Below are 27,685 nucleotides of genomic sequence, written 5' to 3' on the forward strand. Positions count from 1 at the left end.
GCACTTTAGATACTCGAGCCTTGATTTCGCATCCACGGGCTGAAATTTATCTTCTTCGACCCCGCCATCCTGCCAGGACGTCGTTTTAAATTCGATTCGGATTCTTATCATTGTCTGCCTGTCATGTTTTAATTGTACTTGTTACACGTTGTATATATGTATGTGCGTCGATCATGGTGATTAATGTACGCGGTCGTCTTTGAATATACGTTAGTATTTTAAAGGGTAGACACAGGGATAGAAATTAGAAAAAGATTCTACGGATATAGATTACACATTTGATAGATTAAATTGGGTAGATTAAATAAAGAAGGTGTAAGAATGTAAATCGGTACAAAATTTTGCGTGTCTTTTTTACAGATGGTTTTCCAAAATTTCTAGATTCCATGGAATACGTAGTACCTTTAGATTTGTGAATTAAATTATACCAGGAATATTAAGAAAATTGCATGATTAGATCTACTCGTTTCTCTATAAAGAGTATTTAAAGGTGGATTTCATTAACGACAGAAAAGAAAAGAATGAAAAAAATGATAAATCAGTAGATCGATAATTTGCAGTCGTAAATAATTTTACTTGGATTGATCAGTCTACAAACCAACATTTTCATGGAATTTCCAATAAAATAAAAAATGCTATCTCTCCATAAAACGATAGATCTTCCTCCAGGAATAATGAATTCGTTAATTGAATACCTAGAATCATATACATAATCCATTTTCGATCGCAACGTGAAACAAGGCGGCGGAAATAATGAGTCAGTTTGTATTCATCCTGTCATCGTTGGAAAGAATAAAAGTGCAAGTGGGAGACGCGAGTGACACGTTACCGCAACGTTTTATAGGAGAGCCCGGTGGATCGGCAGTATGGGGAAAATTGAAAATGAGCATAAAAAGTATAAGAAAGCGAGGCACAAGGCAGATTGCCGTGGAACATTCTTCGGCAAAGGGGCAATTCATTTTCGTATGCTGTATCAATTTCTTGCTTCGTCTCCTTTTCTCGTCGTCGCCCCTAACCTGCGTGTCTTCTCCCTTCTTAAGCATCGTCTTCCTTCGCCTTCGCGATGCTTCCAGCCTTCGATCTATACTCGTTTCATCCCTTAAAACTGTTAACTCCGGCAGACATCAAGGGGAATGCGAATTAGCCCGGCTGTCTTATCCGCGCCGATAAAAATGACGATGGAAAAGCGCCGAGCGAGCTCGTTCCACTCTTCCAACCGATCTCTCTTTCCTCTCATAAAACTTATACCTTAATCGATTCCTGATTCCCTTCCACTGTGAAAAAATTATAATGTCTAAATACGTGCGCCCCTTTGAAGACGCTTGCACCAGGTTCAACGAGCAACAAAGGAATTTCGTTTCAATACGGTTGGATTTAATCTGTGTCGAACGCAGAATGCTTTGCACTTTGAATGCCACGATTGCTTTGCATTTTCCGAACATCGAAATCCTCTCGACCGTGTGAAAGAGTTTTAGAGATTTGATGGTACGTTTGATTGATCAATTTTTAATAAACTGAAGATATCATAGGATTCGTTTAATAAGATCGTCAGATTGTACGTTGTATATACTAAGTTTCATAAAATAGGAAGAGCGACAATCACCAAAATGGCGTAATAAGGTCGATAGTATTCGATGAACAACGAAAGATACAAAGTTGTCAATTCGAACCTCATTAATATTAAACGTAACATTAAATACTTTATGCGATTATACTATAGATATAGAAAAAGTGAGGAATTCTTCAGGAAAAGAAGTAAAATAATGAATGCTCTCAATATATTATATTACGTAAGAAATATTTGTAATATAACAATTACTATGAGATATGAAAAAGAAAAGAAAATACTTCGTAGCTGCTTTCTCAAACAAAGGTATAAAGGTATCAACGACAGAAAATCTGATGGAACAGAAGAGATTTTCTTGGCGTTTCGGTTAGATGAACACGCGTAACACACGCGGGACCGGAGGTGTGGACGCAAAGGGTTGCCGTAGGAAAGTCGAGGCTCGATCGATCATGCATTATAGACTGGAAGCTGACAGCCGGTGATAGATCGTGGTAATTAAATAACTCGTTGCGATCATGCCAGAGCCTCGAGATTCGGTCGCAGCAACACAGAGGAAGAGCAGGGGTCTAGTTACAGGAGGGTTCAGTAACATGTGCACGTCATTCTTGGACGGGGTGTAATTGACAAGGCAATTGATAATCGCCTTTGAGATGACAGTATCTCCAAGAATTAGCGCCACGCGAACGTCAAACTTCTCGACAAATTGAACAGTAGATCATTAAGACGATGAACAAATGTTTTAACATTGTTAAGATAATTTTAAGAGTCCTAAGAATCTTTAGGGAAACCTTCTTATATTAATCGGTATGACATAAATTACTTATTTGTATGTAGCTCTAATTTTCAATGCTTAAGTATTTTAAAAATTCTATTTCTATATTTTTTTCCTATAATTGTCATTATGTCACTTATATCTTGTCGAAAGTTTCAAAGTAATTTTTGTTTTAAGAGAAGACTCCCAGAGTGTTACAAATGATCTACCTGATTCAAGTATCTATAAATTGCAAAGGATTTAACAGAAAAAGAACACACACTGTGTAATAAAGAAAATAGATGTTTCTGTTTCAATAGCAAAAATAGTAAATCAACGTTGATCTTAAGACAAACCGATGCGATTCAAATATTCCCTATGCAGCATTTTTAATATTAAAATCATTTTACATTATTTTAAATCATTTAAAAACACCACCGTTCCGTATAAGGAGGGTAAAATGAAATTCAAACAAAGATAATCCAACACGCATATAACTAGAACGTCTCTTTGCACGCAAAGATAATCGGTTGGGTCTATCAGTTTCCATTAATACTCGTTTTACCGCGGGAGTTTTCATGGCTAGGAGCCCACACCGATGGTCAGCAGCTTATCGGGAAATCGAGAGGCTTGCCTCGGTAAGGCACGCACGATCTAATTAATAATCAGCGAGGCCAGGCTTCGAAGTCGAGCCGAGGCGAGTCGACTCGCGGTCCAGCGGCGTTTAATTATTTCGACGTGAAATATGTATGGTGGGTGGCCCGTGGAAAGCGAGAAGGGGTTGCAGAGAGAGTCGAAATGGGCGTACGACGGCCGTGCAACCTTACTCTCGCCATTGTCGACGACCGAGAAACTGGTTGAAAGGGTTGGCCATGCGGTGGACGCGGCGCCGGTAGGCGGCGGCGAAAAATACTGGCTTCTATTTAATTTCATTTTTAACTTGAGGCTATATTTAATTAAGAAATATCACGAAACCCGATATATATGTATATACACCAGCTACTGGACGAACGTGGTTAATTGTCGCTGTGCTATCCTGTCCTATCCTCGCTACGATTGTCACGATGAAGCACGCGTGCTTAGGAGCGTTGATTAAAAAACATACACCTAATTCGTTTGGGGGAATTTGAAGATTTGGCAACGAGGTAAGGAAATTTTCAAAAGTGTCGTTTTCGTGGAATATCGACTTAATAAGTTGTAACGTAGGTTCGATTCATCTGAAATGTAAGAGTGAATAGGAGATTGGTATCCAAATAAATATTATGTATGATGATATCGCTTTCAATTAATTCTACGTTCAAAAGTTGCATCTATTAAGCGAGAAAGGTAGAGATTTTCAATCGACTATAGGACTTTTTCATGCTTACGGTCAATAGAATATGACATGAATAAATTATACAGTGCTTACCTGGTTCAGTGGACGAGGACCGATGAATGAAGATTTTCTGTCATCGATATTCTGAAACAAACACATACGCTGATGTTTAATTTCGGTTTCATGATATAACGAGCAACATACAGCTATAACTATTACTGTTTTTAATGCCGCACCTTATCGCGGTAATAAATGGATGGAAGAAGAAAAGTTCACTTAAACCTAACAATCCAGTTAATAGTTCTTAAGAATAAGCAGAAAGATACAAATATTTTATCGTTTTCAATCATCGTTGACCTCGTACTAAAAGAAAAACAAAAATTCGAATCATATAACTAGTTTGCAGGATAATTCCAGCAACACCGAAGCGTATATTACCGTAAATTCCATACATATTCCATGAGGATTGCAACGAGATCGTATCTCAGGCCGTAGGAAAGTTTTCATTCAAAGATTCTGCCGGGAATCTTGATATTGGAGCGTGCAATCGATATGGCAGTCACGTGGAGAATGCGTCGAAAGATTCCCCAGTGAGGTTTTCTTATTCGAAGGGATACCTGCGATAGCGCAGTTTCCCTTGGCGCAAAGGGTGGCAGAGGCAGGGGGACCAATTTTCACAGCGGCGAGATATATCCGGAGGTCTCGGAGTACCGAAGGGTTGGCGGCAAAGATCACAAGTAATTGAATGGGGGTGAGGGGGTGGTCTCGCTCCAACCCCCGTGAGTGTTCAACCAATTAATCCACTTCAATCCAGAAAGCAGCCCTGTGAGCATCGAGGAACCTTTTTTCTCTCTCTTTATTACGCTGCAGACACGCCAAGATGTATTGAGATCGAAAGAGACACCGTTGGGATTCAAAATATCTTTGTGGCTGCTTTCCATCCGATCCTGCTGCGCTTTTCATTGAACTTGATGTTTCCCATTCGTCTGTATCCCGTTTGCCAAATATTTCGGCTGATATGGTTTTAAAATATATCGTGATCAACCCTATTCCTGCGATTCACCACAAAATTCTTCAGATTCTATTACACTTGTGTTTTATTTTAGTGGACAACCCGAGTCTTTTACATCCTGAACTTCACTAGTGTATTTTTATTTTTACCTCAAAATCTATTAATTAATGTACAATACGGTTAAAACTACAATATATTTTTCCGAATTTTCTCGGATTTTTCGAGAGTCCAGAACAGTAATGAAAAGTAGGCATAGGTACGAACAATTTTTGTATACTTACGATTAAATTTTTGTAGACTTAGGATAAAAGAAAGAGATTTAGGATTAAAAGAAAGAAATTCTCGTTTAGAGAAAACCCAATTACAAGTATAGCGTAAATTATACAGCAAGAGAAGAATACGTTGGAATATTCGGGAAAATCGATTCCACGAGAATCACGGGCAGCAAAAATCGCAAGCATGCCAATTAAGGGTAGATATTACCCTTAGCTGCGTATACACGCATGGTCAGACAACAGTCGTCCCAGATTGGAAATCTGAAGCAGGAATTCGACGGGTAGCCGCGTCTGGAAACGTTGCGGTATCAAAGTGATCCCGCAACACCAATTAAGTCCCTTTCAAGGCAGATCGTAGGGATGGGTCAGCCAATAAAACAAAGTAAATCCGCGTCTGGTCTAATCTTATAGATAGAGAGGTACGCGGAGGGCGAAAGAGTTTTCTCGCCAGCACGTAAAGTAACGATTACCAGATATTCCTGAGATACGGCGGAAAGAGATTTTAACCCGGCCCACCGCAAATCCTGGATGTATCCCCTAATAATACTCAATTTTGCTGTGGATTAATAGCGGTTTACCCCCTCTTCCATCCCTTCGCAACCGAAAGCGTCTTCTACACGATCTATGACGCACGTTCCGAGACCTGAACTTCTATTATCTTGCCATGATTAAATATGTGCTAAATATTTCTAGCAGTATTTACAAATATAAAATTGTCATATTGCGCTATTCTGTAGTATATTAATCAATATCCGAAATATAGGCGATAGTTGTCATGGAAAAATTTGTGGAAATAAATATTTAAAAAGTTAGTAGCAATATGAACTTCAAGCGATGAGCGTTTACTATATTTACGTTATTAAATTCCTAGAATCTTTACTGTAACAAATATGCAGAATAAGTATATCCTTTTTTGAAACAGAGGTATGAAATACTTTTTAAGCTTGATATAAGCTTATTCTCTTATTCTATTGCTTCTTAAATAGACAACTAAATTCGTAATGTTATACCTATGCCTCTAGCGTGCAGGATAATCAAGACTTTTTCTTATTTTGACGAACACTGTACACTTTTAAACTTCGTGATCTTACCTGGTCGAATTCGTCTCTCTTTTAATTCTCTTTTATTTGGATTAACATATTTGGATAACGGAAAACAGCACGCAACCAAGCGATAATGTATAAAACGTAAAGTTACTAAGGAGAAAAAAAAATGAAACACTGTCATTCTTGTTTTGTTCTCATAAAAATACTTTACCAAATAGCTGTTATCATTTCGATGTGAAGTTTTACGCGGAGGACAAAGTTCGACGAAAGTTCTTTTATTATCGACAGACAACGTTGCACGAGCGCGCGAGCACTCGCGGAAAAGTCGAAGTTTATGGTTGGAGGTAACGGGCCCCGGTGTACAGATTGTCGAATCGAGAAAGGACAACAGGGGGCAGCATGCTAATTTATAGCACCCTGGCGCTCCATTACGAATATTTATCCGCGGTGAGTTTAATCTAAACTTGGAGAGTCCTCCTCGCCTTGCCCCGCCGTCACCTTCCTCGTGCCACCCCCTTTTCGAGGGTGTCAGTCATCTTTCTCCATCCACCAGACTACGTCTACTTTCTCCTCCTTCAAGGAGAAATCCTCGCCACCTTAACGACGTATTGTCTCTGCGACTTATCAAAACAATTCGTTCAACTACTATTTCATGGCCTCCGTTGCGAGAACGTTGTTTCATCTGTCACTGATTAAACTAGCTTAGGATAAGATTCGTTCTCTGCGTCGTCGTCACAAGATTCGATTGGCAGCATTTTTCTCTCCCCTTTTTTTTTATTCTAGATCATTAGTTGAACAGACAATCTTCGATTATATTTTGTAATTAATTACATTTGAATAAGAAAAGCGTTTGCGTTGCCTCAAATTTTGAACAATTATACTATTATTTTGTTTTGTAGGCGTATGAAGCGTTCTGTATGGTGTTTTTCTTTACGATGGCCTCCTGAAGTATTAACCGGTTTAATTTAATCATATCGTTTTAATGTATTTGTCTTTCAATCATTATTTAGTGCAGAATATTTCAAAACTTACCTAACGTACCTAATTATGGGAACTACGTGGGAATAATTTTAACTAATTAAATAAATCATAGAATTTATCCGAAAGAATTTACACGCGTTTAAAGTTGAGCTTAAGAATTAACGCGAATTTATAAGGGACATTTTGATATCGATATTCCGTAAGCAAGCGCGTAATATTCCAGGAACAAGATAATCTTCGGAAGAGAGAGGCGCACGTTAATTTCGGGGCGCAGGGCGTCCCTGTTATCTCCTTATTCCTTGCCACCCCATTTTTCCGAAACTCCTTTGCATATTAACAATATTGCTCTTCGAAGCGATGGAGCGGTTTTAGGATAAAAAATTATGAGGACAGACGGGCCCCTCGAGCTTCCTTTCTTTCCGTTTCTTCGGCCTGCGCCTGTATTTTTCTTCATCTTCTTCGACTCGCCGTTCACTATCCCCCTCTCGCTTTTTCTTTCGATCTTCTCGGTCTTTTTTACGATACTGCCAATTACACGCCTGTTTGAATTCACTATCCGACCGAGGCGAACACCCTGATATAAATTTTTATCGCTCGCTGCGGGGTTCTGCTCGCTGCACTTCCTGTTCTTGCTTTACGACACTCTTTCACTCCACAGTCGACGTTCATAACTCTTATTCCCGTTCGCTGTGAGTATCCACGAAATACAAAACATATGTAATCGTATAAAGCTTCTTGGAGTTGTCTACTTAAAGTTGGAAAGTGAATTCCTGATTGAGGACTAATCAGACCACGCATATTGAGCTGCTAAATATTCCTTGTATTATTAACTGTTGTTTCCATTTTAATATGATTTCATTGTTTCCATTTTCTCTACTGATATCCTAATTGAGGCGAAGTTTAGATTAAAGACGTCTAAACTCAGTATGATTGGATCTTAGTTTAATGAATTGAAATTCTACTATACTTTAACCATTCTATGTATCGAATACCAATTTTATTCTTTAAAACCTTTCTAATTAACATTTTCGAATAATCCACGCATTAATCCGTGAAAAATTCCAAACAAAAAATTCTATTGACCGAAAGTACGATGATTATAAGGAAACTACTCTATTTACGCAGTCGATTGTTAAAAAAATTCCAGTAACATCAAAGAAACGAGTGTTTCCAGGAAAAACTGTTCAGTCGTCTACCGATTTTTCATCCATCGCGAGCGTTAGTCTCTTTAATGCAGCGGGAACCCCTCGAATATGAACAATAAATGTGACAAAGTACTCGCGGAAGGTTTTCGAGGGTGATATTACTCTGTAATAGATATTACGTGTCTACCTGCTCGCATATTAGGTTTTAATATAGAAGATACGAGCGGCGGCGCCGAATACTTTTTCCTTTGTGAAAAATTCACGTCGGCTGCAACTTTTAATAGTAATACTGTCGGTAGACACTTCGTCGAGCGTGCTGGATGTGCAAAAACGTGGAACGGGAACTGTCGAATGTGGAAAAGCTAACGCGATGTCTCCGATGGAACGTTAATATACGTAGTCGTAAGATTTGCCAACTTCAAACCGAGAACAATTTGTAAATATTAAAGAGAAGGTAAAGAAACAGATTAATGAAAATATTAATTTGAGCAAAGTACGTTATATTATAAGTTACGTTAATCTAAGTATATTATACAATGGAGAACGAAATAGTTTTTCATATAAAAATAAATTGAAATTACATATTACAACTTTTGTATACTTATTCTTCGATAGTACACGAATATCATTTTTATACAAGAGATACATTAAGTTGCCCTAAACGTTTTTATATTCCAATAGACGTTTTCCAATGTTTTGTATTTCAATAGAACGAAATGGATCATACATAATTCAACAAAATAATGTAAAACAAAAAATGTATATTTATTATTTCCTTATAAAACAAAAGAAACTTTTGCGACAATTTTATACCTACTATATTTCTCTCAAAAACATTTGTCAATTTTATAAAAACTACAAGATATTCAATACGAACATATCTTTCACAGAGACCACAAAAGTATTTAAATAATTATTATTATATATAATTATTAATTTTATTATTAATAAATATTATTATATGTATTATATGTAATTCAGTATTTAAATAATTACCAATTACACTAACAAGCAACAACATTCAGTAGGACTATCTTCAAAATTTAATAGACGTCTAAGATCACTATTCAACTTGTACACTAATTATACTATAAATTTTTACTAAACATATGTCTTCAGTAAATGACTTATAATATCTATACAGATTTCCGAATTGGTTTCAAATTGTATCAATATAAAACCACCACATAGCCGTTTCTCATACTAGTGGAATTCTAAAACACAACACGAAAGCAAAAGTTTTCTATAGTATTGAAATACGTTCGTTAGCCAATCTACGTACAATAATATTTATCCACTTCCTACGTATCCTTATACGGAACTAAAACCTGATGCTCCATTCTCTTTAAAGGAGAATTTCTAACGTGTCATTTTATCGATTGTGTATATTTCTAAAATTTCCATCGAGATTTACGCTTGGGGTAAAAAAATTCACATGGAGATCCCGGTGTAGCCCGGAATCGAAGCGCGAGCGGAGCAAAAGGGCGGTCGCCTGTGGCCTGGAACTTCAGTCGGTGTTTTTATTTACACCGCATTATTTACTTACCGTGCATCCTATGAACGAACGGCAGTATAAAGCGGTTGGAGGAGACTCGGGTATAAGCACACAAGCTGGTTCATTAGAGACATTTGAGCTCCTCGCGAGGATGGCAGCCTGAAACGGGTAGACGGGGTGGTTCAGGATGCAAGAGAGAACCGGGTGGCAACCGTGGGCTGGGTTTCAGGGGTCTCGCTGGGGTGGTTGGGTGGAAACAGACAAAATCAACAACGAGTAACGAGAACTCCGCGATATTAATCCACTCGTCGAGTTTTCAAACTTCCTACAAAGGCACCGCACCCCATATCCACCCACCCTCCATTCACCACCCCTCCACTAGCCTGCCAGCTTCACCTTTCTCTTGTAGTCTGCATGTTTGCGAACGAGACCATAATCAATATTTTATCGTTGCTTTGCGACAGATGCATCTCATTTAGGAGAAATTATTAGATATTTCTGTTAGCGATACTTTTTCGCGTACAGTCCTGTTTGCAAGCAATAGGACACCTGCTCTCTTACAGAACGTGATGATTCTTCCAGATTGGTGTATTGTAATTTAACAGAAAGAATAGTTTGTTTGGATTTAGTCGACATATTTTACACTTCGAAGTTCGCGTATGTGTATCGCTCGGGTGTCGAAACAGAAAGAAACAGAAAGTCGTTACGATATGATACGTAACAACATGCTTGTAACGACAACAGGTGTCGCGATTAAATCAAATTTCGCGTCTGTTGTAACATGTTAAATAAATGATCAGTTGGAATTTTGTATTTGTATCTATTTTAAATACAAAACAGTGGGAACTATTTGGAAGAATTTGACAAGGAAATAATGAATTAACAATGGTTGCAGTCTGTACAATTTCCTGGCTTGAGCGTCGTTGAACAAATTTTGTATGAATCAAGCACCTTCCTCTATAAAGTTGCTTCCATCCTTAATATGGTCACTGTAGATTTCTTTCGATATCATAAACAAGAAATAAGATAAGATTCACGAGACCAGGAAGTACGATCGAAGAGATCGATCAATCAGAGGTCAATCAGTATAGTGTTAAACGAAGCTGTTTAAAACGTAGGTGAATAGTAGAGTTGTTTCGTGTCATTGACTTACACCACGATTAGTCATCGCAGTCAATTGACCCCAGATGATCGTATCGGATATTCTTGCACGGTCTCAGTGTCAATTATGGCACGCGCCAACGATTCATGCTGTTCGTGATCGGCTCGCGAACAGTCAGACCCGGTTACGTCATCATCGAATGGGCTTCAATCATTGAGAACGGCCGACTGATCATAAAGCGTTTTATTTTTAGTCGGTGTATTATTGGCAAGGATGTCACCGCGTGGACGCCAACAGTCGAATCGAAATTGGTGATAAATGAGGAACAGATGATGAACACCAGATGATAAATTAGGAATAACGTGCTACTTATATTAGTGGGCATTTACCAAGCTATTTGCTTTTTAAATATTTATTTACATCATCTAAACTGCGCTCGCATTATTATTAACGATGGTCAGTACAGAAACATTTGTGTCTGTTTAATTTTAGTTACACACAATTTTAATTAAAAAATATTATATAATTAGTGTATTAAAAACAGTGGCAACCCCTTCCACGTTAAACTTTTATTTTAAAAGAGTACAGTAAAATTGCTAAAAATTACTAAAAATTATACAGTCGATTTTTATTATTAATGCGGCTTTGTCTTCGGAATATCAGAGTATACCGCATGGAACGCTATTGCAAAAGTGCATACTTTTCTTCGCTTATAGCCGATCCAAGATTAATACAGAAATAATGCTATTTCTCGTTAAGCATTCTTCGGAAATAATCGATAAACGTGAGTGTGGAAACGGAAATCACGTTCCGCTGGTGGAAAAAAGCGAGGAAACTTTACGGCATCTTTCGCCGGGATTTGCGGAGAACGGCGGCCGGAGAAAATGGAAGGAACGCCGAATCGAATGCATTAAGATAATTAATTATAAAATTCACGAGAAAGGCGAGATGAAAACGGAGCGGAGCCGCAGCTTACAAAAATATGAAGGCAAATCGAATAAAGTCCCCGTCTACGTTTATTCTCTCTCCTCCGTTTACTCAGCCGACCGAAGACGTACATCGGAATTAAAATGTAGATTCAGCAAAATATTTTCGCGGCTGAGTAACCGTTGAAGTATGTTTCTTACGAATTATCATCGTTTTTTTTACATAAAGTAAAATTGCCAGGATCTAAAAATTCGCCGACCCTTCGTTTGTGCAATTCCTATCTGTGTGTTATTTCAGATTTTTTCGACGTTATCAAAGTGCGCAAGCTAGAAAAAGGTAATTAGGAAATAGTCTCTCGTAAATATTATAAAATTATAAATTAAAATGTTACAAAATTGTTCCTACGGAAGAAGAGAAATCAGTTTACATGTATCGTCACTCTTCGAACTCTCAAACCATTCTGTTTTTCCAATGTTCGTATTCTCGTAATTATCTAAATACGTCAACTTGAATAGGCTCGGTTATTATATTCAAGCAATTAGAAATTCGAATTCAACCATTTCCATTAATTTATTTCATATTAAAGTACATTAAGAAATATATCTATCTCGTCTTATTCTTTTTAAAGTGTGAGCGTGGTTGCGACACAAAGATGACCTCTTTAATTATTTACGAAAGGATTCCAGCCGTTTCACGATTCTTTCATTTAGGAGTGTGAATCAGAGTCAAGAATAGCTATGATCGTGATATTACCAATTGTATCGGTGAATCGTCATTTAATTCGGAGCGCATAGCGGACAACTTGTTCGTACTAATAACTTTACATTCTACAGCTGTCGCTGAACTTAATTAATCCATCCGCTTGAAGCGTGATCGTGGCAATTTTAATTGGTTACTCCTATATCGTACGACGTTACAACAGAGAATTGAAATTACCAAGGGTTATTCTTCTCGATTTGCAGATTTCTAATACCTTTAGGATTCCGTCTTTATAACAATTTTTCCATTGACGCAACTGATCAATGTTTCCAAGAATTTTTCTTCTCGATATCTGAACCATAGTCATTTCAGACGTTTGGTATTTCGCCCCTATTATACCGTTTCACAGATTTATCATTTTTGTTAATATTAGTGGTATATTTGTTTTATTATGTACATTATACAATTTTTATACGAAGTAATTAATCTAATTAAAAACGTATTTTCCTATAATATCCTTCCATTCTCAGGTTAATTATCTATATCAGCTGATTTTTTTGTTTTAACTATCTACGTACTTTTGTAAAATATATTTTCTACTTCAATTATTTCATATCAATGATTTCAATGAACTTCCCGCGGCCACACAAAATCAGAACCTCCATCCTCAGTTGTCAGATTCCTCAAAGCTGGATCGTTGGTGAATTTCTTCTCGTCTGGCAAAGGGTTAATGCGTCCGATTGTGCTCTAAAAGGAAATCTTGAAATGCAATATTCTACAATATTCGCTGACGAGGGAACGATGGTATCTGAGAAAGAAAGGAAAGGAGAAAGCGAGAGGAAGAAAGAGAGAGAGAAAGTCAGACTTTTACCACGACTCAATATTGGTACTCCGACATCGTCTTCCTATCTTCCATTTTCAGTCGATCTTCGTCCGTTCTTCGTCTTGGACCCATCTATTTCTTCCACTCAACGGGAGGAAGTTACTTGACAACTGTTATTTGCATTTCTATCCTATTGAAGAAAATATCTAATAAAGTTGGTGGGGAAACGCCGCCTCGAAGAAGAATGCCGGTCCCACCCATCGCAACTTCGTCTTCAGCCACCCGTCAGAATTCATACTTTCAAGTCATATTCCACGAGTCGAACTGTGCTCCATGAAAGTTCGAATATCTCGATGGACGGCTGTTAGCTTAGAGCATGATTGTAGTTACAGCTTCTTCGAAGCGTTTCGCTCTACGATCGCAACGTTGGTAATCATTTAGCGAGCAGCTATGCTGTCGGTCTGAATGTCGGCAAATTTCAATTTTTCAAAAACCAAAGTTGCTATTTCATATGAAACACAAACAAATGAATACGAATGCACGGGGAACCGAGTAACGCTGTCCGATATTGATAAATTTATTTGGCTATCTCAGACTTCGTAAAATATATAACTTGTATTAAGTACTTTTTTGTCAGACTAAAATAATTTAAAAAATGGCTAAGAAACTGTTGAGTGATTTGAATTGTATTTGTATCCTATCTAAATGCATGTAACCAATGTTTCAGTATTAACCACACCTATTTTAACTAATATACTCTTGATTATCGTTCTTTCAGCATTCGGTCAATTTTGTTTAAATTTACACTTATTTAAGATTAGGTAACCGTTGGGAAAGTGCGCAACGAAAAAAATGATATGCTTGATATTTGGTTAACAAAGAAACGACGGAATTCATGAAACATACCTAACGTTCTCATAGTTTACAAATTAACGAAAGAAAGGAAAAGAGCGGAGCCGCGAATAAAAAAACAGGTCGTTTCCTGTAAAAATTACAAAACGTGGACCAAACGGAATATCGATGGTCGCGTCGGGATGCATGAATTTAATATGACTTTTGATACACCCCCGGCGCGCGTTAACAGCCTCGAACGTGGCGAGTGATTCAGTGATTCGAATATCCGAAGGAAGCTCAGATGGGGTTGGTGTAAAAAGGTAAACGCGGCGATGATCGCGTCCGCATGAAATATGTATTTCAATATAGGTGGCGCCGATATATATTGTCGGTAGCCCGACAGGGCTGTGAAATTTTATGTCGCATTAAAGCCGCCAATATGTCTCCGGAGCGTGAGCATAAAAATTGTCGAACGTATTAACGCCCCGTTCTCGAACGATCCTCGCGCTCGCTCGCGTTCCGAGAACACGGATTTAATAAAGCTCCGTGAAGAAACGATTCGTCTTCCCGTACGCGACGATATTCAAAAGCTCTCCTCGATATATCGGCGATCATTAAAACCTGCATTAATGCCGCCAGATCGAATTGCTCCCCCTACCCTTTCTATAATGTTTTCTCCCTTCTATCGTTTATCGAGACGACGATGATTATAAATTCCTTAGGGACAGCCATAAATATATCGATATACCGGTATTAACGAATAGTTCGACGATATTACAGTTGCCGGATGGAAGGACTTGCAGTTGCATTTCTTTGCTTTCTTCATTTTTGAACGTAGTAAGCTTTAAATTAATTAGAAATAACGCTAAATAATTTCCCATTTTTTACGCTCTTTATTATATTTCTTTTAAGTCAATCTTTGTATATATGTACGCCTATTACTGTTTGAACTTTTTAAGATTACTATTAGCATTTGGTTGTTTCGCGACGAATATCTTCTTTTCCACAATTTTATTGTCTCTTGGTTTTGTCGATATTCCTATATTTAGCTTTCCATTGTATTTGTTGTTTGATCTCAAAAGAGATTCACTCTGTAAATTATAACATACAAGAGTGAGATTCAAATTTTGAACAGATCTCTCAAAGATTCTCCTTTATTTTTGCATAACTTCCTCAAATATCTTAAATAAAATAGCTGCTATATATTTCATTGTACACCGTCTAATTCTAATGTAATTCGGACCTTCGACTTTGAGGACTGTCTTCACCTCTAAGTACGGATTTTTACCAACAAAAAATAATACACGTCAAATGTTACGTATATTCTTCTAGAAACAAACAGCATAAAATATTACGTAAATTTCAGTAAACTCAACATATACAGATCGGAAACATTTCTTTCTAAAAAGAAAAGAACAAAGATTGCCTGGTGTCTTAACATTGCGTTTTAATTAAAGCAATAAGAGCAAGATAACCAGAGAAGCAGGGGAGAATGAACAAGGGATTCGTTACTATTTATTTCTAATTACCTTCGATTCTGTAATCCACTGGCCGGAAACAAACCAGGGATCCGGGGTTCCTCGATCCTTCTTGCCAGGCCGACTCGTAATCGAATAATTAAGCCGTTGATTGGAGCTTTATTACCCAATCCGCGAAGTGAGCTTTTATTGGTCCTCTCGAGCCGACCGTTGAGTATTTAAAAAGGGTGATTGCCTCTCTCGATTCGAGGGAAATCACCTGCGAGATTGGACGGTGCATAATGTATTATCCGGCACATCCCAATTTCTCGGTGCTTCATCGAACCGTGGAATATTTGCGACTTCACCGGCGGATAACGCGTTACTATACCATGAATCGTGGCGATCAAACGTAACGACTTCACCGAACGTTCCTATGTTCCTGCAAATGCGCGCCGAGCCCGGCAAGCAAGCTTGCCAGGGAAATCATTTCAATTGCGCGAATAATTTAAACGCGATGATGTAATACGTATATACGAATTCGAAACATTATTGCATGGTACTGAATTGAATATTGAAGATCTACTCATTGAATATTATGCGTGATTTATGATGTAGATACTGCACGTTTTTAGAATCTTCTAAAACTTGAAAATTCAAATTATTAAAATTGCCGATTGATCTCAAGATAATTCTTTCCTAGTTTGCGAGATAGATGGAAAATAGTACAATAAATTTTCAATATATTATTTTCCACTATTCATTAAAATATTATATCTTTGTAGGATTATTATAGGAATATTCATTCAACTTTTGTATTAATTCGAGAATATTCCTATGTCTTAATTGATGCGAGAAATGAGAGGTTTTGCGGTTTAGTACTGCAGAATTTTAAGAATCAAGGCATCCAAGTGTGAGAGCTGTTCTTCAGGAAGACTTGTGACAAAGTTCGCTGCGCTTCTAGCAAAACATCGAAACACGCATTCTATAAAAACGCGGTTTACATCAAATGTCTCGATTTTACAAATTTCCAATCAATATAATCAATATAAATCTGCTCCATACGCATTTTAACAGACACGAAACAACCTGTGCGGATATCATCTTCTTCTACTCTCTAGACATCTTTATCCAGATTGAAAGATTCTACAAACCCCTGTATCTACGTAGAACACGAGTTCCAGGAACGTTCGCTTCCATTTCAAAGCTCGTTCGACAAAAGCATCGCGCAAAAGGAAAAAAGAATCACGCAATTAATAGCAGATCGTTTCACAGCGTTCTTCTGGATGGTATCCGATGGATAGGAAACGGAAGAGGGAAGAAGATCAGGAACGCGTTTTCAATAATTGTGCGATTTACCGGAAGAGATCGTAGGAACAGCCGCCGCGCCGCCACGAAGGGCTGCGTCGGTTTTGTATCGTGACAGAGGGTGGCCTCGATGGCGGCATTGATTTTGCAATGTAAAACATTTCAGCGCAGCCAGAAGGGTGGAGATCCGGACGGGCGATTTCTACGGCCGGGAACGAAAAGATATTGATGGTTACGGGGATTTGATGGCATATTGCTCGACTCTGGATCGCTCTGTGATGTCTTTGGTAACGCTTTCCGATGTCGGCGGCGCGGCTTGTCTGCCTTGTATTAAGAGCTGGGGTGGCCAAGACGATTTCAAAGTAATGCGTCACTGTCAAAAGCAGCGAGAGCCACGTCGATTTGCGCCCTCGCTTTCTCAATGCGCTCTTCGAATCGTTTCCAACGACGGACAATTGAATTGCACTGTATCGAACGATGTTCGGTGAAACGTGATATCGACGCGATGTACCGTGGCTCACGAAAGTATCCTTACACTTGTAGAAAGTCCTGTCGATATATTAAGACTAGTCCTATGAACATATTACGTGTGTTACACGAAGTATTTTAATATTTCGTACTGTAATTAAATCCGACTATCGTGATCACGTTAGTTAAATTTGAAATAAATCCGAAAATGTACAAAGAAGTTAAGAAATATTTATTACAAGTATACAGATTGCAAGAATCAGTAAAGTATTTGGGCGGTTAGTTATAAATTATTTTAGTAAGTCACGATATTTAGTGAGATCAGCTTCAGCGCTAATTATACGTTTAATATTGCTACTGTGTGCTAATATTTTGTTATGTATGTGTTTGCAATAAATGCTTCTAACTTCTGTACATAGAATATCCATTTTATTACAGTGCTAATGAAATTTCAAAATTTTTTATAGGACTCGCACGCACACAAGCGTTTTTTAAGATAAGTCTTCAAACACTTTTATGAGATAGCGTTTTGAATTTGAAAATTTCTTCGACGGTTTTTCCATAGAAACTAAACAAAATTATTGAAAATTCACTCTTCCTATATTTCTATTTGAAACATTCGACGTACCTATTGAGATTATAAAAAACATTTATGTAGATCCTCTTTTACATAAATTGAAGAAACAAAGATAGAGGTTGTATATAGAACAATTGAGAGAAGAAGGTAAAATCGATCCGCGATATTTTCCATCGAATCGATTGAAGTTGATTCGATGTAGGCGGAGGAGGAAAGGGCTTGGGGAATAAAAAGATGGACCGGAAGAACGACGATTCAAACGAATCGCTGGTCCGTGTCCGGTGGGTGACATTTCATTCTTGCACGACCAAGAGGGCATTGTCTTGCTTCCCTATCAGATTCCCTCCTTTCTCCGTCTTGACTCGTCCCCTCGAGACCGTACGATTACTTCCTTTTTGTTTTCATTTAATTACCGATGTCAAGGGGTTATAACCGTCCGTCCTCCCGGCTCCTCCTCGCGGTGTTCCGCTCACTTTTTCCCTTTCTTAACCTTCCTCCATTATTCCTTTATTTATTCCAATTATCTGCACGACGTGAATTTGTCATTGCCTTTAATTTCTTGCTCCCATCCATCGCTCTGCCCTTCCACTAGACGGAAATGTTTTTCGAAATCGCATCGTATACCAATGAAAGTAAACGTGAGAGTGTTCGATCGAACCCCCTGTAGCGAATTCGATTTTGTATTATTTTATGCCTTTATTACTGTACTACTGATATACTATATCTTTATCAATCGATCTATGTCAGATAGCATATCAATTAATGCTTTTTGGATTTCTAATTAAAGTCTTTAATTTAAAGAAAAGATTAAAAATCTGCGATCGATTATCTTGATTATGATTAATTTAGAACGCAGATGTTAGTTTTGTAGCCTCGCAAAATAATCTGCCAATTTTTCTCTGTTTGTTCTCGATAGAAAAAATCTCTCTGTGTGTACAATTTCAATATACTTAAATGGAAATGTTCTTTTGTATCGGATGCTAGTCAGCCGTTGTCACGTCGACCATTATGTCAGCCCGTTTCACCCTTCTCATGTCTGTTCCATCATTTCCATCTTACCGCTGGATTTTTCTTGTGTCTTTTCATCGAGAATCGCGACAGCAGGCCTCCTTTGTCGAGGAGCAATGTAAACTGTGGAAACATCGAATATGCGGTCTGACAGTAAAAGATGTTAGTGCCGGAACCGAACCCCTCGTCGGAGAACCCTCGAATTCGAAGGCAGTTTCGCAATTTCGTAAATGGGCATTGTCAATATATCGAACAACATGGTGCATCAATTGTGCTCAGGGCAATTTGTGTCGCTCTCGGTGTACTCTGAATGTTTGCGTTTATAAATATACATTTTCGTACATGTCCAGCGATATTAATGGCATTGAAAATGAAATTAATATATTCAGTCGCACAAGATAATAACAATATATATTTTTAATGAGCCATCTTTCTTTAGATATCATTTTGAATCAGCATTTTAAAAATAATATTCACAGCACGGTCTACCAAGAAAGTTATAAAAAATAAATCCCGATCGATAGCCAATTGCTTGAACAAATAAAATAATGCAAAATCGATATAGAAGATTGCGCCCACTTAAGATTGTTTCATTCATATTGTTATTTGTAATATGATAAAAAGTTCAATCGTTCGAAATTCACATAGATCTTATTTTAGTTATATTCACTTTTCGGTAATTTTAACAGGACCTACTTTTCCACGACAGCGAAGAACAAGGAGAGAAAGAGAAACAGAGAGCTGATACTTTGAGCGCCTTTCAGTTGATTAAAAAACAAAAAGGAGGAAAGAAAAGAACAAAAATAAAAGTAGACTGCATGAAAGCGAACAGAGATTGTCAGATCACACGAACCAACGTGTCGAACCTTTGGAAACGCGTCGTCCCAAGGAAAAAAAGCCAGCGTGCACGAATGCAAATGGAATGGAGAAAGGGGTTGGTCCATCGCGAATAAAAGATAAAAAAGAAATGAAAACGAAAGCTTGCGTCGTCGGGTTTGGCGTCGTCTCACGTATGTGCGTTCAAAGTTTCCATTCCTACCCACTCCTTCGGTTTCTCTCACCCCCTGAAAGCTCAACAGCTTCGATATCAATATTCTAAAAACACCCTTTGTCATGTTCCATAGTTTAAAAAAGCATTACACTCGTAATGCGTGTTCACGTGGCTGCAGGACCGTTTGTAGTTTGCCAATCCAATCTTAACATCATCCAACAGGTACACAAGTATCAAGTAACTGTTTATAAAGTAGATTCGATCTCTAGAAGTGCCATTTCCTAAAATTCTGGTTAATACACCTGGAATCGCACCTTTTCTTAAACTGTTAATATAGTGACATTATGTATAATTTGGCAAATTTCTGCGACTTTATTGTGAGAATATATATTTGAATGTACAATATATGCGAAGATACGGAAGAAAATTTTGCATTGGATTTGTACGAAGTCTTTTTGTTTCCTATCGACCATGGGTATTACAAAATGAAAATATGTCGTGTAATGAAAATTTCCAGACAAGAAGGAACGTGTCATTTTACACGGTGTTCTCGCTATCGTGAGTTACTTGCGAATTTCTCTCTTCAGTTTTCGCGTCTACCCTCCGATGTTACATCTTCGCCAACAAGGGGTGACGTTCGTGTAAACCGCGTGTACAGCCGTTCACCGACACCTGTTTAGTTCCTATGGACAATTGTATACATGCATACCGAAAGCTGTTGATTTACCGTTATAGACGTACTTCATATAAATTCGATGCATATACAAATCTTTTTCACGTCGATACTATAAGCTGCAAGAAGAATGTAGTTTACAATATTTTAAATAGAAAAATCGGGGAAGGAGTTTTGGTTATAGATTTCTAATAATATTTCACTACATACTGTATCAGTTTATGGGAGAGATAACTCTGTTGAGACATGAATATTCAGCAGATTATGTTCCGAAGATTCAATTCCAACGATCTTGACAAACTTTTAATATACTCCGAACACCTTGTACAAAAAGAATTCTATGAGATAAAAATAATAAATTCTATGAGATAAAAAAAAGGCAAGAGAAAGACAGAAACCTTTTTCTACGAAAAATGATATAGAAAATAAAATCTATTGCAACAACTAATTCCATACTATTTACATTATTTTATTTATTTATATGATACATTCAGAACACACGCAAACAAAGTTTTCTCTTTTTCCAGCAACACGCCCTGTGTACGAATAAAAACGTTCGCGAGTCCTTCAAACAAAATTTAGAGCTCCATCATCGATCGGGGTCTAATTATGAACATGCGCGATATCCATATACCGCCTTTGTTTCTGCGGATCTGTTTCGTCTGACGCGATATTAAAACGAATAACGAGCTCCGGACCGGCGCGGCGGCTCCGTTGGATACTATCTAGGAAAACGATACGAGGAAATTTTAACATTCGCCCCCGTACATACGACTCGCGCGATAGCGAGTGGAACATGTGTGAGGAGGTTTTTTTCCACCTTTTGGCCGGGAGAATAATTAAAGGCACAAAAGAGTACGCCTAGCGAATTACTCGGCCGCTGCACCGCCCAGCTACCACGATTGGACGGTTATTCTCATTCCGAGATTCTCCTTGAACGCGAGGTCCACGTCAGACGCGGAAACGTTCAAAGGGTTTTCGCGGAGCGGCAGGAAAAAACTAATTAACTTTTCGGAATAATTAAGATAAGACCGTTGGAGATTCGGCCGAAAGCTCGCCTCTCTGCCCGGCTGCTGCACCCCGTTTTCCTCTTTATTCTTCTCACGCGAGAATAGCCCGAATCGAGCAGGCAACGCAGCTACCTCCACGAACGGTGATCGGTCGATTAAAACGTTTGCATAAGAACGAACGACTCGTTTTAGTTCGATGAGATCGTGCTAGGCGAGAGATCCGAAAGAATCGTTTAACATTTCATTTAGATATTCTTCATGGCTGAACGTTTCTCTTCTTATGGAATTTCAACGATTCAAGGAGATATCTGCTGTGTTGAACGGACCGTATTAATCGTTTGCGCGGTGAATGTTTTTTAATAATAGGATCGATGGAAGAGTTTGGAACCCTTTCTGTTCAGTGAAGCTTTTTGAAATTGAAAGTTTCGAAAGGAGAGGATATTTGCTTTATTTTAATGTAAAGGTAAAATATTTGGAAATCATTTTCCTTCAGTTCTACCTAAATTAGGAAATCTTTATAGTATTATTCTCCTTTTTTCTTTTAATTTTATCTATGGAATTAAAACAAGGCATCGATTTATTATTCTATTGAAATATTACTGGAAGAACAGTGCACGATATAAAATTACAAATATCAAAGATCAAGATACTATGATCGTTAACGTCAAAATACTTCAAGTACCTATAACCATACCAATTTTTGAAACTATGTTGAAATATACTTTAGAAGTATGTTGTCAAGACTCTAAAGAGCGAAGAATATAACAATCGATATTTCGTGTAAAATATCTTAAACGCGGCTTAATGTCGTTCGTGTTAATGTTGAAATATTTCCAGATAAATCGACGTTCCGTTTTAGCTGCAGTGAAAAAGAGCAGCAAAGAGGAAGAAGTTCAGAAATAATATAACAGTTCCTACAGGGCGGAAATGGTATGATTAAAATATTGGATCTGCACGTAAAGGAAAGGGGCGGTGAAGTGTTCAAGTAAGAAAGTCTAGCGCGAATTTCAATAAAGGGTGCCATTACCGACTGGTAGGATTTGCCGACGAGCAATTAAAGATATTGCTATTGACCAACTCTCGATGAAGTTAAATTAAAGTGAAATCAAAGTTTCTCTGCCGGCAATGGTCGGCAAGGTTTTATTTTATAACTATTGAATAAAAAGTCATGAAAAATCTATGAAACTTGTGAAACGCGATTCCACGATAATTTTAATCACTCTATTGATTTTTTATAACATGGTGACGATTCTTCTGTTTCCTATGTCCACAGTTGAACGAAGAATATGTTTTATCGATTTATATGAAGGCAAAGAAAGCTTTAATCGTTTCTAAATTATTCAAAATGCTTCGATTAATAAATTGCTGTTGGAATTCCTAGTTTTCTATTTTACGATAAAACCAAGCGTAGTTCTAGCCGATTTGGACGAAACAATTACTTGCAAATACAATATAATACAACGCTGAAGTTGACAGTTAGTGTCATACGCACGTCGATCTTGACTCTCTATAAAAACTTTCACTCTGAAAATAGGAATTTTGAAGGCTCGACTCGACTCGAGAAGCTCTAACAGATAAAAATTCACGACGATTCTGTATCTCGTATTTCAAGAACGATATAAAAAATTCTCAAAGTAAGTACGAAAATCAGTACTTAAATACTCAGATACTAACACCAAGATTAATGCGAGTCATGATAACTATTCATTTCCATGAAACTCCAATCTACGTCAAGTATGCTATCGTATTATCAGAAGAAAATAAAGGATCGATACACCTTAGAATGTAAAGAATCTTGCAACACGGTTTTACAGAAGACGAAGACGTGTTGGGAGGTTGTAGTTCCGTGTCGGAGCCGCTAACGCTGAAGCTCGGCCCTCCGTTGATAATTAGCAAGCAAGCTGAACGTAGGACTGATAATTTTCAACAATGGTTCATTACCGTCGTTTAAATGTGCACGACAAGTGCATTCGAGTGGTTGAGCCTGGCGGCGCGGCCCGTACACCGTCGTCGGAAGTCTGGTAGCTGCCTATCTGGCTATTTCCATACATCTTTCATTGTGTTCTTTGTCGCGCCGAACTATAGATTCGCGGACTGACATTTTTATGGTGGAACAATGGGGGCGAGGCTAATGCCGACGACAAGGAGAAAAAGTGGAGGAAGTTTATGTGAGCGAGAAAGAGAGGATCTATTGCTGTTCGGATGGAAGGAAAGGTAGATGACAGTATAGATAAAGACAAAATGGAAAAACGATGAACGAAGGAAAGAAAGAAAGAGAGAGAGAGAGAGAGAGAGATTGGATGGTTCGGAGGAGAGGGGAAGGAGGGAGAAAGAGAGAGAGAGGGAGAGCTGGTTCGACGTCAACCAGAGCATCGTTATCCGAGTAAATAGGCTGCCACTGTCGTCGACGGCCCCCGACGGCCTCCGAACACAATCCACGATTCGTATTGTTGTACTTTATTCCCCGAGTGGTCGAGGACCGCTACGAGGACGAAGTACGAATGTCTACAATCCTCTGCAACCGGTAACCTGCCTCAATCTCCGCGTCACCGACGACAGAACGAGAAACTACCTTAAATCCTCCGAGGAACCGGAATTGATAATTCCGCGGTTGAAAGCTTGCGACTCTCCTCGACGCTGCGAGTAAATCGTTGCCCCGGGATCCCTGCGTCCTGCCGCACGTTCTGCTTTTTCTTCGAATTTTGTCCTTATTTGCGGTTGGGGAATTGAAGATCCAATCAATGTTGGCAAGATAAGATACGCTGTTGGAAAATAATTAGTCCATTGAGTAAGAAATGATATTTGGGTCAATTATCGGAGTCGTTCGACTTTTTATTGTTATTTTATATGGACAATGTTTTTGACAATCGATAACAAGTACTATAAAAGTATTCATATTTGATTAGTTGTCTTCTTTTCAAATAATCTCGTTCTGAGACAGGTACGACGAAGTAGAATTAATTAAGTGAAAATAAAAATAATTTGGAAAATAAGTTATTGTGGTATTTCTACTAATTGCTCGTTGTGTACTGTACGATCGAATATTTGTACGAATCTTTGAAAACTCCAGCAGAAACAGAGATTCATACGTCTATAGCGAAGCAAAGGAGGAAAGAAACGAAAATCGACGAAGCAACGTGGCGCTCTTTGCATTTCGTAAATAAATAATTAGAATCCCCCTTCAGCATCAGCGCTGCCTTTCTTTTTTTCGTCCTCCTTTTCCAATCTTCGTCTTCTCGGCTGGTGAATGGCAGTGATTGGCAGTTAATGACGACGCTTCACGGACTACCCTCTACACCTCTGATATCCAGCGTCCCCGTTGGGACAAGTGTCCCGAGTAATTTCTATCGAGTCACTCGTGATTTTATTCTCAAGCATCGCTTCACGAAAACACGGCCAATTTCGACCTCGTTGTCCTTCCAGAAATCAATCGAAAACGACAGTGTAAGATTGAACCATCACCGATGCTGATTGCTGATATTGTTAAGTGCTAACGCTATGCTATACGATACAAATGGGCTAATGTCTTATATTGCAAAGCAATAATTTTTTTCTCCAGTAAATTTTCCAGATTTCTGTTTCGCATTTTTTTCTTTCTGTTAGAAATGCAATATGATGCATTAATAACATAAATAAATTCAAAAATGTATGTACTGCAAATATTCAAATGGATGACGAAATTAAAATATACTTGAATCGAGTAAAAATTACCGAAGTCAAGACTCTAAACTTTTTCCTGGAAAATGTGTAACACAAAAGTACGTTGTACCGTAAGTCTGTTATTCTCTTGTAAAAGACCCAAGGAGCTTCACGAATTACACTTTTAAAAAATGTACCCATTTCCTTAGCCGTGTATTATCTGCCATGTAAAACATGTAATGTTACACGACATTTCGTATCACGAGATTTTCAGCAGATCTTCTACGATACACAGAAACGCAAAGATAGTGCAGGCGTTCAAACGTCTAAAACTGCGTTGCTCCGAGCACTGGCTGGCACTGCCTGTTTCTATTTACTTGCTTTTACACAGAGATCCTCATTCAGATCAAATCCTTCCAAAGTCTATTCGCACATTCGTACCTAATTCATGTAATCTCGCCGTGAAATTTCTTTTGACAGTCCGATTAAAAAATCTGATCTCAGAAATTATAGGTCTGTGCTGTACCGAAGACAATTGAATCCACGTAAGGGTAGCAACAGTGAAATGAGAACCGCTGCCACCCTTAATGGCGCTGCGGTGCATCGCTTATATTAGCAACGAACGTACATAGTTAGCTTTAATAACGAGTATTATTGATTATAATATCGCATGATTGGTGCAATCACGTCACACTGCACGTATCAATGCGTGACATGCAACCGGCGTTTGAAGCAACCAATATGCGGAAACAGGGGTAGTAAAACTGCTCGTAACTCGACGACTCTATGCTTACGCAGAATTGACAATAATTGTTAATAGATAATAGAAATAATCGAATAGCGATTAATTTATGATTTCAATCTCATCATTGATTGTGAAGATATTTTTTGCTATCTACCATCCACTTGTACTATCTACCTTCCCTTTGCTTTTCGTGTATGACATTTTTCTCTGTTTTTTAAACAAGAATGTATAAATCATTCACAAGAATAGGAGAGGTAAAAATAAAATAATGGAGCTGTTTGAAAATTTGCATGATATTTCTTCGTATTTTCGGTATCGAAGGAAATAGAAGCAGTTAAAGAAGAGGAGGATAAAAGAAACAGAAGAGTATGGAAGCGAGAAAGCTAGAAAGCGAATGTGACGCCTTCGCAATCGTCGTCCACTCGAAAGATAGACGGGCTTCCAATAGCTTTCATGCAGCCACTAATGGTCGCCTGTGAGCTGATAGGTTGGCAAGAGACACAGAAAGACTGGGAATATGGATCAAAAGACGGGGGCAAAGAGAAAGAGAGATAGGAATAATAAAGAAGGATAGATGTACGCACGAGATACAAAGGGATTTCTCTTTCTCTCGTCTCTTCTTTCTATCAGCTGCCTCGAAGAGATCAGAGCAGACAGAAGGATAATGCTATAAGTCTTTGTTGCACGAACATCTCTTTGTATACGTGACCGTATTGTGCAGCTGGTGTCCCAATCTCGTGAAAGGAATCAAAGTGTGTGCGAGGAAGAAGGCAATTGGCTTGCTATATCATAAAACGCCACCTCAAAATCGCTGCATTATGCGATATTTTATTTTTGATCGCATATTGTAAAAAAAAAATTACACGTATCTGATGTACATCTTGTTAAACCTTCGCGGTTTGTAATTACTTTTAAAGCTCACTTCAACAAGACCGAATTACATCGAAAGTAGAAAATAAAGTGGAAAACGCAGGAAGATTAAAATAGAATGTAAGAGAACAAAAATGTAAAATGTATATAGGAAATCGTAATTTAATTAGTATAAAATAGAATCACGAATAAACCATGATAATGAACTTTCTTGCTATATTGTGATATAAAAAATTGTAAAATATCATAGGTATAATATATGCATAATTGTACTAATGATAAATACTGAAAGAAACCTGTAGCATACGCTTCAATTAGTATTAAGTTTCACTTCATAATGCTGCACATTAAAAACATCTCACGTATGTTTCTAACAACATACACTACCATTTAAAAGTTTACGAATATATCTACGTTATTCTGTACTTGTAAGAAAAATTTTGTCTCTCACTGCATTCTACATGCTTAAACATTTCTTTACATTCGTCACATATGCAACAAAACTTTATTCCGATTATCATCTATACAGTAATGACTAACGAAAATGAGACGATGATCGCTAATTTTTAGAGAGTAGCATATATTGACAAAATAATTTGAATGACGTCGTACGTGATTATTTATCACTTCGCTGAATTACTTATTGGACTGTCACACATAGAAAGAAGAGAGCATCGATGATAGAATGTTAGCAGATAGGGACAGAAAGCAAGGGAGTGTCTTCCGTGGGGTGCAAGAAGTACGTGACAATAGCCAAAGATATTCGATGGCGAAAAAGTATAAGCTTAATCCTGCTGCGACAGCGATAGAAATATGGAACCATATTGTCTCCATATATCATTCAAGGTTTCTTCGACGTGTCCTCCAACCATACTCTGCCACCTTCCTTCGGAGTGTGTCAGACTTAGTCGAGGATATAAGTGGATAATACCTCCTATTATTGCGGGGAAAAAGTATCTCCGCGAGG

The 27,685-nt window shown here is 38.0% G+C and overlaps 1 long non-coding RNA gene across 1 annotated transcript in view; it reads right to left on the reverse strand.

The window, feature by feature from the left end:
* Positions 1 to 500: 500 nt before the first annotated feature.
* LOC117232437 overlaps positions 501 to 27,685 on the reverse strand; it is a 151,041-nt gene continuing 123,856 nt past the window's right edge. The window contains exons 4-5 of the long non-coding RNA XR_004493130.1: positions 3,727 to 3,777; positions 501 to 3,535 (exon numbers count right to left, since the gene is read on the reverse strand). This is a non-coding gene — a long non-coding RNA (uncharacterized LOC117232437). The remainder of the gene's footprint in view (positions 3,536 to 3,726; positions 3,778 to 27,685) is intronic.

This window comes from Bombus vosnesenskii, unplaced genomic scaffold (genome assembly GCF_011952255.1).
Source record: "Bombus vosnesenskii isolate JDL3184/JDL3185 unplaced genomic scaffold, Bvos_JDL3184-5_v1.1 scf7180000013263, whole genome shotgun sequence".
Lineage (NCBI taxonomy): Eukaryota > Metazoa > Arthropoda > Insecta > Hymenoptera > Apidae > Bombus > Bombus vosnesenskii.